The following is a 13,795-nucleotide window of genomic DNA, read 5'->3' as shown; positions in this document are numbered from 1 at the left end:
ACTCACATTCACACCTACGGTCAATTTAGAGTCACCAGTTAGCCTAACCTGCATGTCTTTGGACTGTGGGGGAAACCGGAGCACCCGGAGGAAACCCACACGGCCACGGGGAGAACATGCAAACTCCACACAGAAAGGCCCTCGCCGGCCACGGGGCTCGAACCCGGACCTTCTTGCTGTGAGGCGACAGCGCTAACCACTACACCACTGTGCCGCCTATATTATTATTATTTTCTAACAGAACAAATATATTGCCGACCCTGATATACTGTACAGTTCTAAAACAACTCCAATCTTTAAACAAACAAATAAACCAAACAAACCTGATGCCAAAGCAAAAGTAATCTCCATGTTTCTGCCTGCGTATTGTCTTTTAAATCAGTAAAAAAGCATTAAGAAAACACTTCTTACCATTAGTAGGGAGAGCTTTTTAATATCTTTTGTCCCTGTTAGGGTTGGGCGGTATTACAGTAAGAAGGTATCCCGAGGTATCCAAAAGTACCAACGGTATCGGTCTCATTACCGTCATTTTAAAAAAATATATAATATCTAAATAAATATGGAGTACATGAGGTCATAATATAAAATAATAAATTGAAGATCATCCCGAATAACTGTGTGATCGTATTTTCACTAATTCTATCAATTTCCTAAAGAAGTTCTCATCGCGTGCAGGGTTGTTTATGTCGTTACCATGGCAACCCTGCATGACATTTGGAGTCTGACAGAAAGCTTCGCAAGAGACTGAGACCGCAGTTGAAAGATGGCAAGTCAAGATAACGAGTTAGTGGCAAAAAATAAAATACAACATCGGCAGTGTGGCAGCATTTTGGTTTCAAACCAAACGAAAAGGGAGAGCCAGCAAACACAGATGAAGCTGTGTGTAAAGTATGTAAGAAGACGGTCACGGCGCGAGAGAGGAACACCTCCAATCTGAGAGCTCACCTACGGATAAACCATCCATTGACGGCTTCAAGGCTGAGTTTGGCGGCCCCACCAAAGAGAGATGAAGCCGAAGGAGCAAGGCCAGCTGCCTCACAACATCAACCAACCTTGAAGGAGGCATTCTCCAAGTCAACGAAGTACTCAAGAGACAGCATCCGATGGAAGACCTGCACTGGTGCCATGACCGAATTCATCGCGAAGGAAATGATGCCTTTCCATACGGTGGAGAAAACCTCGTTCAAAAACATGAAGACGCTGGATGGCCAGTATGAGCTGCCGGGGAGAAAATTCTTTTCAAAAACAGCTATCCCTCAGATGTACAATAAGGTAAAGACAGAAGTTAAGTCATTGTTGTCTGAGGCTGAAAGCTACTCCGTCACCACCGACCTGTGGTCGTCCGTCAACATGACGCCCTACATGTCACTGACTGTACATACAATTTCACCTGAGTGGAAATTAGTGTCAAAATGCCTCCAGACAGCGTATTTGCCGGAAAGCCACACCGCGGAAAATCTTGCCGCTGCGCTACAAGACGCGCTTCACGATTGGGGACTTGATGACACAAAACTGGCAGCAATTACTACTGACAACGCTGCCAACATCTCTGCAGCTGTGAGGTCCCTGCGCTGGCCGTGGCTCAACTGCTTCGGCCACAATCTAAACTTGGCGGTCACCAATGCTCTGCAAGACCAACGGCAAAAAACTGAGCACGCCCTCGGACTCTGCCGTAGCATCGTGGGGGCCTTTTCTCACTGCTGGCACCGCAAGAGCGAGCTGAGAAAGAAACAAGTTGAGTTGGGACTCCCAGAGCAGTCTCATAACGGTAAGCTGACATTAAATAGTAGGTGTCTAAAGAAAATGTTGAAATGTTTAAACAGGCAGCGCATGTTCAGACATACATAAATAAATAAACAAATAAATAAATCCATCCATCCACAGGACTGTGCCACTCGCTGGGGCTCTAAGTTTGCCATGGTGGATCGCATCCTCGAGCAGTCACAAGCCATCAGACATGTCCTGTCTGACGACAGAAAGAACAACCTCTCGCTCAGCTGGCAGGACACGGATGTCTTGCGATCCATCCACGCAGCGCTGAAACCAGTCAGTGACCTCACAGACGTTTTGTCCGGGGAAAATTATGTCACCAGTTCCTCCATCCTACCCATGCTCCAGCTCTGCAAGGATTCTGCGTTGGCCGTGTCAGATGATGACGCCCAATTAACAAACTCCATAAGAACCGGAATTCTTGCCAAGCTAGAGGCCAAATATGCCAGCGATTCAGTGCGTAAACTCATCCGAAAATGCACCTTCCTTGACCCTCGGTATCGCGGAGGCTACGAGAGTGACACTGCTTTGGCCGAGACAAAGTCAGAGTTGGAGGCCGAAATGGTTGTACTCAATGCCCAAGCAGCCGCACCAGTGGGCATTCGAGGGGAGGAGGAAGAAGAGCAACCCGCACCCAAGAAAAAAATGACTCTAGGATGTCTGCTTCAAAGAAAAGTCGGTGCGCCGGCACGTCCGGTCGGTTTAGTGGAGCGGGCAGAAGCAGAGACGTCTGTCTATTGCCGGGAACCTGTCATCCAGGGAGAAGAAGACCCCCTTGTGTGGTGGAAGCAAGAAGGAACCAGGCGATTTCCACTGATGTCAAGGGTTGCCCGCAAGTACTTGTGCATCTGTGCCACAAGCTGCCCGTCAGAGCGGGTTTTCAGTACAGCGGGCAAAGTTGTACATCCCCTTCGTGTCTTGCTGAAGCCAGAAAAGGTGGATATGTTGGTGTTTTTGGCAAAAAACATTGATTAGAACTGAGGTGCAGCTACAAATGTTTGTGTTGGTAGCCTACAATTTGTTCGTTTTTGTTTGTTTGTTATTTTATTTTAGCTAGGCCTATATGGTCTGCTGTACGTTCGCATTAAAAATGATAAAATAATAGGCCTAATTTAGATGTACATTAAGATTTGCAATAAGATTTGCACTATTAAGATTTGCACGATCAAAATGAATACACGTTTAGGTTTCGCTGACTTACATTTGCACTTTCAAAAATGTTAATAAAAGTTGTTAATGCAGTACATGTTTTGATGGGTTTTTTTCTTCAATATTTTAGGCAAATGTAGGCCTAATGCTATTATGTTTTATGTTAGACCAGAGGGCCTCGTAAGGGGCCTTGTAATATTGATAAAATAATTTAAAAAAATCACCAACATCAATGTACGGTTAGCTTATAAGGTTAAAATAATGTAAATGACTGCGCAAAATCGAAAAAAATCTAATATGTCCCCTAAGGCACACCATAGCCTGGGGTACTCCACTTCCACGAGATCTCTCCAATGAGTTGCGTTTTGAGTAGGTTACATGAGTAACAACAAGGTAAAATAATATAACGTATGACATTTGGGATGTGGGTAATAAACGTTTGAAATGTCCTCTACTGAAGAAACGGAAGAAAACATCGTAGCGTAAACTGTTAGGTTTCTGGTGGGAATTAGCAATGCGCTTGCTATCTTTGTTGGGTGTGTTAAACCGTATGGATTTAAGTGGAATAATTGTAAGGAGTTATGTGATCAAGACAACGTTTAAGCAAGGTAAGGCCATTTGATTATTAATTTCCCCGCCATGGCATGACGTGGGCCCATATGATTTTGCCTTGTGCAGCTATCACGCATTTTAATTAGGTTCGCCTCATTTGCGCTGAAGAATATGGTTTATCGCGCAGTCTAAACGGACTTGGGTGTTGGTTGATTCTTTTTCTTTTCTTTTTTTTTTATTTCCCATGCTTGAAAGGGTATGATCCTGCTCATCGTGTACTTTTTGATGGAGTAGGTGAAATAGTGCTGCAAATGGCGTTTCAACACAGACGTGTAAACGACAGTTGAATGCTATTTTCAAGATGAAGGAAGAGTTGCGTGATGCTTTGAAATATCTCTTAATCCATTCATCAATGCACAAAATTCGCTTTGCTGCTTAATCCATACCACAATGCACACAATTCGCTATGCTGCTTTTAAATAGTACATTTGAGGCATAGGCGCAGGTCTGGACAAGGTCCGCCGGTATAGGCGCACGTTACACAGTAGGCCGAAACAAAATATTTTTTTCTCGGTAATACCGTATACCCCGGGAAAACACAGACAGTTTAAAGGTATCAAAATTTGGATACCGCCCAACCCTAGTCCCTGCAGCTGCAAAACACACTCATTATTAAAGTCATAAGGTCATCTGCCTGCTACCTTAGTATTTCCATTGAATAAGTGTTTGAGAAAATGATTTGGCTCGAACCTGGGTTGATTCTTCGCTGATTGACAGTGCCTGTGTGTATATTCATGCGCACTGGGCTTGTTGGAACATGTAGCTTTATTTCTGCCATGATTTTAAGCCCATTTCTTTGTTTAATAAATGCCATAAATGCAATCGATAACATTTGAATAATTGTGATTAATATAATTAAAAGTGGAAGTTAAAGGAACATCAGGAAAATGTCTTCATTATTACATGTTAAATTATGATTTTTTTTTTGCCTCTTTCTCTCTTGCTCTAAAAATAAAATGGTCAGTTTGATTTATTGGAGGAAAATTAATCATTTAGATTAACTGACTAATCTGCAGAACAGTCAGATTAACCGATAGAAAGTTAGTCTTTAGTGGCAGCCCTAATGTTATCATTTTAATGTTTACGCAAACAAAAAGGGCATAATGCTGTTAATTCTATTTGTGGTTTTCAATAACGCACTTGGTGAAATGATTTCAGTTTGTGTCTCAGTACTTTGACATTTTCAGCACATTTTAACAATACCACAATAATAATGATTACCATGATCATTTTGGTCACTGTGATGTTAAATTTTCATACCGCTTCATCTCTATACCCGAGTACATGTCATTTTAGTCCCAAACAAATCTCCCAGGTCAGTGTGGGGTTTTTTTTTTGTGTGTGATTTTTTTTTAAATGCACCATGTGTACCCATGTCTCAAACTTTATCTATTATCAAATGACCTGTAGAAATAACCCCAGAGAATATGGCAACTGGCAAGTTGGTAATGATTTTGTAATAGTGTGCTTTTTTTTTTTTTAAATATGGTGACTGTCCGGGGCAGCACGGTGGTGTAGTGGTTAGCGCTGTCGCCTCACAGCAAGAAGGTCCGGGTTCAAGCCCCGTGGCCGGCGAGGGCCTTTCTGTGCGGAGTTTGCATGTTCTCCCCGTGTCTGCGTGGGTTTCCTCCGGGTGCTCCGGTTTCCCCCACAGTCCAAAGACATGCAGGTTAGGTTAACTGGTGACTCTAAATTGACCGTAGGTGTGAATGTGAGTGTGAATGGTTGTCTGTGTGTCAGCCCTGTGACGACCTGGCGACTTGTCCAGGGTGTACCCCGCCTCTCGCCCGTAGTCAGCTGGGATAGGCTCCAGCTTGCCTGCGACCCTGTAGAACAGGATAAAGCAGCTAGAGATAATGAGATGAGATGGTGACTGTCCAAAAAAAGTCTCACATGCATTTAGCCTAATATTATTAAGCCCAAAATGTTAGAACACAAGCGGTTATAATCAGAATCAATGCAGCAGGTTTGCATCGAAACCACAAGATGAACCTGAAAACGGTAAAAACATAAGCACTGAGGAATCCCTGCTCTTCCACTCCTATATGCTTTCCCAGTACTAGCTGTTTACGTTGACGAGAAAAAGCTGCTGGTGATCAGTATGCGATCTGGCACACCCACACAGTCGTGCTCAAACAGAAAAGAGAGTTTAGTTTTAATTAAATTAAGGTGGTAAGGAGACGCCTACTTCTAAAAATATACCACTGTAAAATTCTTATTATAATACAGCGCTGCTGCGTTCCCAAATTTAGATTAATCTTCTGTAACAGCGCAGGTTTGATAGTAGTTCCAGCTAAAACATAAATGAAGGGTTGATATTAATGAGCTCGTTCTAGGGACGTGTCGGACTCTTCACATAACCTCAGCCTAATAATAGGCAAAATTGTAAAATATTTAACAAAGAAAAATGGCTAATCGTTGCTGAAGCTTTCTGTAAGTAGACTTTTTTTAATATAATTAACAGAGTCTTGGGTGTCAACGCTTGGCAACGGTCAGTAAGGTTTTCGCCATGGAAAAGTCTTCAAGTCCCATCACTTTTCGGTTTCTGGGTAACATCTGACAAGCTGTGTTTTCTGTCTTACTAACGTACACGGGATAACTAAGGGAATGACTTTTACTAGCTAGAATGTAAGTGATAACAGAAAGTAATTTCTCTCATTGATGGTTTACAACATTAATGTTACTATAAATCGTTAAAATGCACATGTATTTTGTGTTAAAGTGCTGATGACACGTTTTTGACATCTTTGGCGATGTTTTATAACATAAAAAGTAATTCCCGATGATCCATATATTAATTCACGAAGGCGCCTATTTTACAAGTTATGATAAAAAATGCGGCTATTTGGGTAAATTTGACGGGGCTGCAGCACCCAGGAGATGAAAGAGGAGGAGGAGCTATATGACGTCAGCGAAAGAACCTTCCTCCTAACTTACCAGTTTGTTGTTGATGCGACAGGTGTTCAGTTTGTCATTATTAGTATTATTATTATACATTATTATACACTATACATTATTATACATTATATATATTATATATATATATATATATATATATATATATATATATATATATATTAGTTATTATGCCTTCGCGTTGTGTTGCCGGCTTTTGCTCCAAAACCTACAAGGATGGGGTAAGTTTACTCAAGTTTCCCAGAGATCCCGAGCTGCATGCGAAGTGGGTGAAGCAAGTCAGGTGCACTCGTGACAAGTGGGAGCCCTCACCAACATCCGTCCTGTGCTCTGAACACTTCGATTTGGATTGTTTTGACACCCTTCCCAGCTTAAAAGAATCTCTTGGGTGTTCAGTTCAGCACAAACGTGTGTTACTACCATCAGCAGTGCCTACACAGTGTTGCCAGATTGGGAGGTTTCCCACCCAGTTGGGCAGTTTCAAGTGCATTTTGGTGGGTTTTGAACATATTTTGGGCTGGAAAACGTCAGCAGTATCTGTTGCCAGATACTGCTGAAGTTTTACAGCCCAAAATATGTTCAAAACCCACCAAAATGCACTTGAAACCGCCCAACTGGGCGGGAAACCTCCCAATCTGGCAACACTGCCAGTATTCCGGAGGGGGTCTACTAGTAGCTATGCCGGATCCAAAGACAGTCCTCCTGTCAGAAAGTGTTGTGAAACGACATAAGATAAAGGTACGTAGAGCTATAGATTCTACATGATCATCATAAATGTAATCATAAAGTCGGCGTGATATCAGTCATGTATTTGCTTGTGAAAGCTTGCGGCTTTCATGTAACTGCCGCCTAGCAACGAGAGGCAAAGGGTAAAGAGGGTAGGCTATCATAGATTCTATTCGGAAGAGATCAACACAATTCTAGACTCCCAGAAGAGGAAGAGCTAGCACTAGAGAGTTCACCGGTGTTTTCATGCGCCATTTCCATTGAGTAGAACCAGAGTAGAACAGCCAGTGAACTGCAGCGTGTTCTTCCGCTGACGTCACAACATGGCCGCGAGCCACGGACCCAGTTTTCTTGCGCTGTGCAATTAAAAGTTGGATATTCGCGTAACAACAGCTTCTTTTCACGTAATTATAACAGAAATCTAACATGTTTGCCATGTTGTATAGTTTATTTAAGAAATTGCATAGAGTCATGTTCGTGTCATCAGCCCTTTAAACCTTAAAAAAACCCACACACAATATACTATAGTGAAGGGAAGGCTCATATGCAGATTGCCCACCTGACCTCGACTTTCAAACCATTACAATGAACAAATAAAAGATCAACTAAAAGACTATTTGTGAAGTAGCCTGGAGTTTCTTAAATTGCCTTTACACCAACTGCCCTGTACATCAACTGCTACACCTCCAGTCAGTCTGTCAAGCTCCTAAAGTTCACACATGACACCACCCTCACTGGACTCATCTCTGATGAGGAGGAGTCTGCCTACAGGTAGGAGATTGACCATCAGGTGTCCTGGTCCAGGCAGAACAACTTACAGCTCAACACTCTAAAGACAGTGGGGATGACTGTAGACTTCAGGAGGAGCTCTGCCACACCCTCCTCCGTCACCCTGTTTGACTCCCCAGTAACCTCTGTGGAGTATTTCTGCTTCCTAGGCCCTATAAATCACCCAGGACCTTAAAGTGCATATTCTGGACCAATTCCGTTTTTTTTTTTTTTTTAATATGAAAGTATGTCCCTTTACACACTCATCCAGAAGGGTAATTTTGCACAAGGCCATCTGTCTACAGCAGAAAAAAATAAATAAATAACAAAACGTGTCTGGAAAAATCCCAAGGGAGTCTGGAGCCAGATTAGCCACGTTATCTACGGAAGCGCCAGCAGGCTGCATGAGCTTGCACAGTTTCAGTGCACAGCCTGTGTAGACCAAGCGCTCCCATTTCTCTCTCATTGTCCGGTCTTTTGGGAAACGATGAGCACTAATCCCACCATGATTGGTGTTGCTACACCCTCCTACGATACATCTGTTAACCATTTTAAATGATAACTTTGAAGAAATTTGCAGAAAACCACCAGGTCATTTTCTCATAAACAAACCAGCGCTGACATAGGATTCAGAGGGAGGCGTCCCGCACACGACGTCACGAAAATCAACGTTTCCCGGGAAATCCAAATGCTAAGTTTTTTCAGAGGCGGACCAATTCACCTCAAATGGCTTGATTTCAACTGAATTTTTCTGGATTTGCGCAAGGTAAAAAAAATTGCACAAAATGCAACAGGTATTTGACCAAAGTTTAATATAAAATAGGAGAATTACATTGATCTTGCTCCTGAATTTACCCGTGATATGTACTTTAAGTGGGAGACGTATACTTGCTCTCTCACCAATAAAGCACAGAAGAGGATGTACTTCATCTCATCTCATTATCTCTAGCCGCTTTATCCTTCTACAGGGTCGCAGGCAAGCTGGAGCCTATCCCAGCTGACTACGGGCGAAAGGCGGGGTACACCCTGGACAAGTCGCCAGGTCATCACAGGGCTGACACATAGACACAGACAACCATTCACACTCACATTCACACCTACGGTCAATTTAGAGTCACCAGTTAACCTAACCTGCATGTCTTTGGACTGTGGGGGAAACCAGAGCACCCGGAGGAAACCCACGCGGACACGGGGAGAACATGCAAACCCCGCACAGAAAGGCCCTCGCCGGCCCCGGGGCTCGAACCCAGGACCTTCTTGCTGTGAGGCGACAGCGCTGAGGATGTACTTCCTGCAGCAATTGAAGAAGTCTGATCTGCCAAAGACAATGATGGTGCACTTTTACACCACCATCATCGAGTCCATCCTCACCTCCTCCATCACTGCTGCCACTACCAGGGACAAGGGCAGACTGCAGCACATCAGCACAACACCTCTCATTTCACGACCTGTACAAGTCCAGGACCCTGAGGAGAGCAGAACGGATTGTGGCTGACCCCTCGCAGCCTGGACGCAAACTTTTTGAATCACTCCCCTCTGGTAGGAGGGTGCGGTCCATTAGAACCAAAATCTCACGCCATAAGGCCAGCTTTTTCCCCACTGCAGCTGGATTCATTAATAAGGTCAGACACCCCCAATGACTATCTGTGACACTAATGCACTTCCTCTCTGAACTGCGATTTTGCACATTTCAAGGTCATGTCATACATCATTATGTGAACCTTTATTGCACATTCCAGCTCACATCATACAGCTTGGTTATTGACTTCACCCACTACACATATTCTTATCATGTCTTCATCATCATATGACCCATTTTTGCACATTCTGGACATACTTGGACTTCAAAATAACCCATGTACATACCCCTTAAATTTGTCCACTTTCCAAATTTGTATATTTCAGATTCTTCTATTTTTTTATTCGACGTATATAACTACTTTTGTCTTTGCTAAACTCTTCTCTCTTAACTGTTCAAGCACCAACCACCAAAGCAAATTCCTTGTACTTGGCAATAAATTTTATTCTGATAGCATATTTGGATTACCCACCTAATCTTAACTTTCAAACCATTAAGATGAACAAATACATAAATAAAAGACCAACTAAAAGACTATTTATTTGTGAAGTAGCCTGGAGTTTCTTAAAATGCCTTTTGATGCTGTGATTGCAGTTGCAGTTTCTTCTACAGTCAACCATTTACCCTGAAAAGTTACATGACACTAAAATAATAATAATAATAATAATAAATTATTATTATTATTATTATTATTACTACTACTGTAGTGGCCATTTTTCCAGAAAAACAAAATAAACAAAACAATCAAAAGGCCACTGATGCACCATGGGGATGTGGTTTAACGCAGGCAAAAGTTGTTGACTGTCCATTCCATAGCATTGCGTTTTGTCGTGATTTATTTCAAAATAATAAAACAAACAAAAGAACACAGAAAACCACGACTACTCCTGCCTCTCTTGCACTGGTAAAAAAAACCATAGGCCCACCCCAGTGCGTGCTGGTCCTCAATATGCCTACCTATTCAAATAACTTAGGCTGTGATTTTTTTTTTTTTTAATTATTATTGGTTTCCTCCGGGTGCTCCGGTTTCCCCCACAGTCCAAAGACATGCGGTTAGGTTAATATGGGACGGCCTTGGGCTGAGGTGCCCTTGAGCCAGGCGCCTAACTCCCAAGTGCTATCCGGGCGCTGTTAGCATGGCTGCCCACTGCTCTGGGTATGTATGTGTGCGCGCTCATTGCTCACGTGTGTGCGTGCGCATGTGTGTATTCACTGCTTCAGATGGGCTAAATGCAGAGAGGAAATTTCACGAGTGTGTGATGAATAAAGTTGTGCTTTCTTTCTTAATCTCAAATGTCCACAGTGTTAACCAATTACAAAAATTAACCAAAATATAAAACCATGCAAATACTAAGCAAACAAAAATATTATCAAAATCTAATCTAAATAAAGCAAACACTTAAGTTAAGGGTTGTTTTACAATCAGGGTACGCAAGCTAAAAATCACATTTAACACTTATTATCTTCAATATCAAAAGGCTTGACTAAATAAACTTGGTTGTTTATTGTAGCCCTGTGATAGCTCTATTTACCATGCAAAAAAAATTTGGTGATAACGTTATTTTTGGTGAATGTATGGCAATGTGTGTCATATTTAGCAAAATTACTTGTGTCATTTAGAAAAAGTGCTTTTTTGACCACAGGTAGCTCCAAAAGGGATGCACTTAAATCATTCTTTATACCATAAAACAAATATTTGGTTCCATATCATTGGAAACATAGTTAAGTTTTAATGTTGAATGCCAGTAAGTTTTCAGACTATTTTGATCAAATTAGTATGTAACTGTGTCAAAAAAATGTCCTCTCCGAGACAGCTAATTTTTCAATATAAAATAACATATCTAAAATGATTATTTTCATCCTAAAATGTGGTCAAGATATTGGGACATAAATATTAGAGACAACTGACACAAAGTTTACAGCCTTATATTTAAAAGCACTATGGAAGTAGTGGATTCTGAATTGTCAAAAAAAAAAAAAAAATGTCCTCGCCGAGAATCACTTCATTTGTTTCTCCCAGCCCTGCTTAAAGCTACACTTAATCTTCTTTATCTTATAGCAGATTACACAAAACTACCATACACATATGTCAAAAAAATCTGAAATCTGTTCTTTAACTTGTCCTTCACTTAAAAACTGGTACAAGAACCAGTTTGAATCAATTTGAATTTTGGACCCCTGTGACACAAACTTTGTACCCTGATTGTAAAACAACCCTTAATCAAACAAACAAAATTACTCATAATTAGTAGTGGTTAGCACGGTCGCCTCACAGCAAGAAGGTTCCGGGTTTGAACCCAGCAACCAGTGACGGCCTTTCTGTGTGGAGTTTGCACGTTCTCCCCGTGTCTGCGTGGGTTTCCTCCACAGTCCAAAGACATGTAGTTAGGTTGACACGGGGTGGCTTTGAGCTGAGGTGCCCTCGAGTAAGGTACACTGTAAAAAAATATCCGTTGTTTTTACGGAAAAACACTGGCAGCTGTGGTTGCCAGAATAATCCTGTTAAAAAATACAGTGAAATGTAAACATTATTACAGAATAACTTGTACATTTCACTGGGATTCCATGTACAATTAATGATAACTAAATGTAAATTTTACAGGTATTCAATGCACAATAATCAATACATAACTTAATTTTACGGATATTCACTGTACAATAAAAAAGCATCTAGGAATGAATTGCGAGTGTTCTCGATTATTGGTTTTTGTGGCTCCAAAATGATGGTTACAAGCAATGATCTACTAGACAGATATTTTATTTGATTTAGAGTTTTACGAAATGTGCCGGAGAGCCTCTACTGACATTTTTTTAACAGGGCAGTGATGTAATTTTAACTATCACATTCTGTTTTAGTATTACAGTTTGTCTGTGTTTAAACTACAACAATTTGTAAATTCTACAAAAAAACATGATCAATTCAACATATTCTTACTGTTAAATTAACAGTGGTATTTGGTTAGGAGTTTTACAGTATATTGATGTAAATTACACACTGCATCATTGTTTTTGTATTTACAGTTTTTTTATGTCATGATTTTACATAAATTCACTGTTAATTCTACGGGCATTTTTTTTAGTGTACCTGACCCCTGACCATACCTGTCAACCCTCCCGTTTTTCCTGGGAAATTCCTTATTTTGACTTATTTCCCGCTGTCTTCCCGTTTTTTTATTTTCACAAAAATATCCCGTATTTTGACATTATATAAAAGTCCCGTATTTTCACAATATAAAAAAGTCGGTAGGTCCAGAATTCATGACGCGCCTCTGACAGGAGTTTACAGCAGGAAGTCGGGCCATGAATTCACGTCCCCGCCCTCTCAGGCATCAGTAATTACAGAACTCCGTCCGGAGGCGAGGCTGAACAAGTGATTAGGTCCAGTGTTGCCAGATTGAGCGGTTTCCCGCCCAAGTTGGGCGGTTTCAAGTGCATTTTGGCGGGTTTTGAACATATTTTGGGCTGGAAAACGTCAGCAGTATCTGGCAACACTGATTAGGTCTGAGGTGAAGAAGGCGATGCTAATAGCTAAGAAAAACATTAGCATCTCTTTCTTTGATGATTTCAACAAGTGCGTGGCTGGAATGTTCCCAGACTCTTCCATCGCAAAGAAATTTTCCATGGGGAAAACGAAAGCCTCCCAAATAATCAAAGGTAAGCTACACATGTTTACATTAAGTATGTCCTGGCTAAGACCTCATAAATAGCCTAGTGTAAACTAATTGGTGTATTAACTATTTTATCCACTCATTGTCTATTTTATTTTCTATCTGAAACTTACCCATTTTAAATCACTCTTGGTTTAATATTTTATATTACTCTTTATTACTCTATCTATCTATCTATCTATCTATCTATCTATCTAGTGTTCCGAGGCCATGATTATGGTAAAATCATAATAAATCGCAATGGAATTGAATTTGACTGGTTATATAATTACCTTTCTTATTTTAACATAAGATACATATTTTAGCCCTTAATTTGGGAAATAACTGGTACCACTGAAAGCAAATAAAAATAAATGTATAGTTTATTCACAAATGCACTCTATAAACCATAAGCATATTGAGTTTGGGTCTTGGCTATCACCAACATGCACCAGAGTACAGGAAATCACAAATACTAGATAGAAAATTGCCCCCATTCAACTACACACCCACTTTTGGTGTAGGGTATGACTTTCCGAAATTTTCCCTTATTTTGAGTTAAAAATCTGGGAAATATCCCTTTTTTTCAAACCTCAAAGTTGACAGGTATGCCCCTGACTGCTCCCCA

At 41.1% G+C, this 13,795-nt stretch overlaps 1 protein-coding gene across 1 annotated transcript in view; it reads right to left on the bottom strand.

Annotated features, from left to right (window-relative positions):
• xpo4 (exportin 4) overlaps positions 1-13,795 on the bottom strand; it is a 73,045-nt gene that overhangs the window by 58,113 nt on the left and 1,137 nt on the right. The window lies entirely within an intron of this gene.

Source organism: Neoarius graeffei, chromosome 9, assembly GCF_027579695.1.
Source record: "Neoarius graeffei isolate fNeoGra1 chromosome 9, fNeoGra1.pri, whole genome shotgun sequence".
NCBI classification, from domain to species: domain Eukaryota; kingdom Metazoa; phylum Chordata; class Actinopteri; order Siluriformes; family Ariidae; genus Neoarius; species Neoarius graeffei.
The sequence above is the reverse complement of the archived record's forward strand: the minus strand, read 5'-3'. Positions and strand labels throughout refer to the sequence as shown.